Consider the following 6,006-nt stretch of genomic DNA (forward strand, 5'->3'; position numbering starts at 1 on the left):
GTCTGTAAAAATGCTGTGTTTTTTATGAAGTGTTCTACTGCGTGCAGAGCTGCGTTTTTGTGCGCGTTTGCCTTCGTTTTTACTACGTATTCTTGTGCAGTAACAAACCAGGCGAGCAAGCTGATGATGTCACAACCCCCGGTGTCATTGTTTCCTGCTTTAAAAATGCAGTATTAGGCCTCATTCACACGACCGTGAAACGCATGCTTTATTACTTGCGCAAAAAAATTGCATCTAATAGAATCAATGCATTGCTATAAAAACATTCAGACGGGAGAACATTAAAGGTGTAAAATTGCACCTGAAATAATGGGACATGCACGACTGAAATCCTGCAGCTGAAATGCCCTACTGCGTGAAAAGATAGGACCTGACCTGAGTTTCCATAGACTCCTATGGGAGCTGCATAATAAGAGAGGGGGGGAGTTGATAAGGTAAACATTCAGATTGTTTAGTTTACACTTCTAAACCATTGGGATGAGAGAGGAAGGTAGATAAGGGGGGAGGGAATGCGGCCGCACTGCTAAACACAGAAACACCTTTTGAATGTCTCGCTGTGAGCTTCTGTTAGTTCCCACAGGGATGAGGGGACTAAAGCCTGTTTACACTGATAGATGATTGCATAAAAGATGTTCAAATGATAAGTAGCTACTATAGAATATGCAAGCGGAGCGGGACACTGCTGAGGCCAATAATAGAACAATACAGCTGATTTGCATATGCAAACAGCTGTAGTGTTCTCCACTCTGACTGCTGGTGTCCCTACTGAAAAGTCACAGCAGGACACAGGCACAGAGAATCTTATCAGCGCAGCCGGCTGATAACAGCTGATCACTCAATTCTAGCAAACTAGAATTCAGCAATCAGTGACTCGTGCACGAAAACTGCACGATGTCCCTGCATTTTGACACAATGAGAAGCACTCAAAAAACGGCTTTGAGTGATTTTTGAGCGATTCTCATTGTGTCTAAAAGGGCCTTAACAGGAGTTTCAGCGAGACATTTAAAATGTGCTGTTCAGCTGTTGAGGATTTTCTTACTCTCCCTTGCAGGCGAACCCTGACATAGCCACAGTGGGAATATCCCTCCAGCCCACCTGAGATGAAGGAAAGCCCTGCAGAGAAGAGGGTTCCCCTGGGGCTTCAGTACATCTCTCTCTCTTTCTCCGCTCTCAGAGCTGCAACGCTTCTTTTCAGCGACATGCACCTCGGGATTGTGTGAATGAGGTATTTCACCACTAATTAAGCTCGTGGCCTGATTATGGGAAATCGTCCATTCATGCTATTTTTCCTACACTTAGCCACAATTTCTTTGTGTGGCTAAACTCGGCATGACTTCCACGCTCGTGTAAATGGGGCCTTATGCATGCAATTGCGTATTGACTGCATTTTTTTTGCTCGCCCTATTCATTTCATGAAATATGCACTGAAATGGTAAAATAGGACATGTTGGGTACGATTTTGGGTGCATAAAATATGCGTTACAAAAATGCTAGTGTTAGTGACCCCTTTGACCTCCATGAAGCTTTAGTGCCGCGCATTACGTGCGTGCGTAATACGCCGTGAGAAAATCACTTGTGTGAGAGTGGCCTCAAAATGCGTCAAAATAGCACGAGATTTGTTTCTTGCGAGACAAATATGAACCCCATTCTTTTGATTGGGGTCATACACATTAGCGATGTTTTCCTGCATGACACCGTGATGTGATGCTATGCGGGAAGCAAATGGTGGCATGTTCTACCTTGCTGTGTGCTCTCATATCACAGCTCTATTGTTTTCAATGGGGCCAATCAGCAGCGCACCACGTGTTTTGTGCACGCGATGCAAGGTTCCCCGTTGAAAACAAGGGGAGAAACTCCACGAACCTCCGCAACGGCTGACAGCCATGGCAGAAGATTCTTCCCCGGAGTGATGCGAAGCTGTTTTGACATGAAAACACCTTACAATCCTGGGGAATTCACATGGTGGAGTGCGCGATATGAGGACGGGATTTACGGTCTCATATCACGCTTGCCATTGTGAAGTAAGCCTTAGGCTGGGTTCGCACAAGACGGAAATCTCGTGGAATGTTTGCAGCGAGACCACATGGAAATTCTAGGAGATCTCCTCAGCGGAAAGGCTACTTTAAAACACGCACCACTTGGCACAGGTTTTGGAGTGACTTTTCAGCCTGTATACTGCTGCCGAAATTTCTCACCATAAAGACAAGATAGTCCACAGCAGAAACGGCACCAACACAGATTTGAACTCCGTGCCACATGTCAGTTTCTGCGCAGCTTGTCTGCAGTGGACTGTGTGCAGCGTGTGGATGAGATTTTTGCAAATCTCGTCCACTATGCTATTTGGTCACAGTTTAAAAAATGTATGCGGAATTTCCTTGGGGACCCTCCACAACATTTCTGCCCCATATGAAATTTTTATGTAAAACATATTTTAAAGAATTTTATAGTTTTTTTAGCTTTTCAATCTCACAATCTATATTTAAAAAAAACACTAAAGTCCTGTCTTTTTGATAATGACCACTAAAGCTCGTTCACACACAACGATTATCGCTCAAAATTCGCGAAAGTGAACGATAATCGTTCAGTATGAAGCGAAAATATCGCTCACCTGTCATTATCGGTTGTTTAACCCCTTAATGATGCGGCCCTTTTCTTTTCATTTTAGTTTTTTCCTCCCTCCTTTAAAAAAATCATAACTCCTTTATTTATCCATTGACGTCGCTGTATGAAGGCTTGTTTTTTGCGGGACGATACGATACCAAACTTGTATAGTTTTTTTTTTACTATACTACTATACTTTTACTATACTACTCTTTTTTTTTTTCAAAGACATTTAATTTTTTTCAATTATTTTCTGCTGTCATCTTGTGCGCGCAATAACTTTTTTATTTTTCCGTCGACGTCGTTCAGCGAGGGCTCATTTTTTGCGGGATGTCCTGTATTTTCTGTTAGTACCAATTTGGAATACATAAGACTTGTTGATCACTTTTTATTGCGTTTTTTCTGGGAGACAGGGTGACTGAAAAAAGTGCATTTCTGGCGTTCTTTATTTTTTTTTCGGACGACGTTCACCGTGCGGGGTAAATAATGTGCTACTTTGATAGATCAGACTTTTACACACGCGGCAATACCAAATATGTATTTTTCTTATTTTATGATTTAGATTTTTTAATTACACATATCGCAAAAGGAGGGTGATTTAAACTTTTATTACTTTTTTTTTTACAATTAAAAAACTTTATTGTTCTTTTTTTCATTTTACTTTTAAGTCCCCCTGGGGGACTACAATATGCGATGCTTTGATCGCTCCTGCAGTATGACGTAATGCTTTAACATTACGTGATACTGCATTCTGACAGGAAGCCTATCGGGGATGGCTTGATAGGCAGTCTCCCAAGGCAGCCCTGAGGCCTTTCAGAAGGCCCCCGGCAGCCATTACATCTGCACAGCTCCCCCGATCTCACCGGGTAATAGCCGCGATCAGCCGGACGGCAGATTGCGGTCGTTGCCCGCGGGGGTCAGCTGTAGTAAACAGCTGATGCCCGCCCCGCGACCTCTCTGTATACATACCCCGATGTCCCAGGACTAGGGATGAGCGAGTATACTCGCTAAAGCACTACTCGTTCGAGTAATGTGCCTTAGACGAGTATCTCCCCGCTCGTCCATAAAGATTCGGGAGCCGCCACAGCTGACAGGTGAGTTGCGGCGGGGAGCAGGGGAGAGCGGGCGGGAGAGAGGGAGAGAGAGATCTCCCCTTCGTTCCTCCCCGCTCTCCCCCGCAGCTCCCCGCTCCGCGGCAGTCCCCGAATCTTTATGGACGAGCAGAGAGATACTCGTCTAAGGCACATTACTCGAATGAGTAGTGCTTTAGCGAGTATACTCGCTCATCCCTACCCAGGACATAATTGTACATCCTGGAGCGGAAGGAGTTAAGCTGACTTTTTAGTCAGCTTAAAAAAGCTTGGTAGCACTCGCTGTATCGCTGGCTTTTTGTCCTATGACAGCTCCCCGTACAGTGCAACCCATAGGAAGCGGGAAGAGAAAAGCAGGCGAGAAGCCAGCGAGCCGCCGGTAGGACTGTACGAGCGCTGATGACCTTAGCAGTGACATTAGTGCCCATGCAGTTGCTTAACAGACTGCCGGCCTGTGTAAAATGGGCTTAAGTCTAATAACAGGCTGACACTTCCTGTTCTGTAGATAAAACTCTTCAGCAGTCTTCTCATTATCATCACAGGCAGGATTACAACGAAAAGTCAACACTTATATACATATAACATTACGTTAAGCACGATAGGTGATGATGATCACAGATTACTTATTCTCCCTCTATGTACAATGATCTCTGCATGTCTAGAACAGTCTCCCATAGAAGTCAATTGGTCCCCTCTTGTCCATTGTGTATATGCACCATGAGGCTTCTGTAAAAAATGTCTAAATGCTGTTAAAAGCAACTCAGGCAAGATGGCCATTCCCATAATCATATACAGACCATAGAATAAAAAAATCTGCAATCAGAAAATCCTAAACTGTTTTTTACCTACTATCGCATCAGGGGAAAATCGTGCAATTTTCTTGCCCATGTGAAACCATCCTAAATGTGACCAAGTAGGAAAATAAATATGTGATTGTTACTAAATGGCAAAAATGATACCAAATATAAGTGCCGGGTTCCAAAAAAATAAAAGTGACAATTTTTCTCCTTATAAAAATGAAAATCTCAAAGTGAAAAGTAAAATAAAAACAATAAAAATGAGTGAAGCTCCAAACCTTCCAATGCGGTTACATTTATCATGTGTTCCGGATAAAATAGATGCCCTATAAAGATGCAACTGTGCCATGCCACAGTGTGCCCACATCATGCAGAATGGGGGCTTCTCAAGCTCCATTTATATATTTGCTGGCTTTTTCCTATATGTGTTAAAAGGAATGGTTCGAGTTACTGTAGTGTACAGAAGTTAGTGTACAGAACTTTTTAGATGTTTCTGAATGATCCATGTATATTTTGTGTCTATGTCTTGTTGGTGTCTTCTATGTAAGTGAATTTGATGTGTATTGCACAGCTGCAGCACTGAATGGGTTACTGTCTGGGTTATGTCTGGAAATGTATCTTTTGTATGTCATGTGACCATGTTTTACATATGTGGTTGCAAGGTGCATGAGTGAGTCTTTTCCATCAGTCTTCTACTTGGAGTGATCAAGATAGGAACCTGTCTGCATACAGACACCTTCAGTCTGTGTGCAGGAAAGATGGAAGAAGCAGAGTAAATGTCCCGTGTGTGTCCTGGGCCCTACCCACCCAGGCCTCTTTGCTAGGGACCAAGAGAGAAACCGCAAGTCTGCGAGAGCCCACCGCGCAGCACTGCGCCTCTATCTTAGAAAGTAAGGGTGTGTCGGTAGAGGGTTTGAGAGAGTGAGAAAAAGAGTGGCCAGGAACAGATCCCATCAGATAACTAGGCCTGTGAAATCCCTCTGTTTTCCTGTGTTTCTCTCCCTGTCACACTACAAGTCCTCCTGCACCAGTGTCCTGTCGGTGGATGTAAATTGTTGTTGGACTGTTTTCCAAGTTGTTCAAGTTTATTCTTCAAGTAATCGGGCTTTACCGACCGTCCCCAATTTAGCCTTTAAAAGTCAACTGTGTGCGTGTGGACTCTTTATTACACCTCTTAGAATTCACCACAGAGGACGGAAGGTTGCGTCACCCGTGACAAAAAGCTCAAGGTAAAACCACAGTTGGGTTGCCCCCATTTAATAGCCTGCTCTCGGTTCCTTGGACGGGTCCCCTTGCTACCCTCAAGGTGGGAGACGGTAGAGCCCATGACAAGGCCTAAACTCTACCATGCTGTCTGCTAGGCTGAAGGCCTGCTCTTTGAATGCTGTATTACTTTCACTGAAAAAAATATATGTTCTCCATCTCCATGCAATAAAATTACAAATCAGCATATACTCACCTCTCCCCAGTCCTGCTGTGTCCCACAATGGTGCTCAGCTCTCTGTTTCTCTGTTTAG

This window comes from Eleutherodactylus coqui, chromosome 2 (genome assembly GCF_035609145.1).
Source record: "Eleutherodactylus coqui strain aEleCoq1 chromosome 2, aEleCoq1.hap1, whole genome shotgun sequence".
Lineage (NCBI taxonomy): Eukaryota > Metazoa > Chordata > Amphibia > Anura > Eleutherodactylidae > Eleutherodactylus > Eleutherodactylus coqui.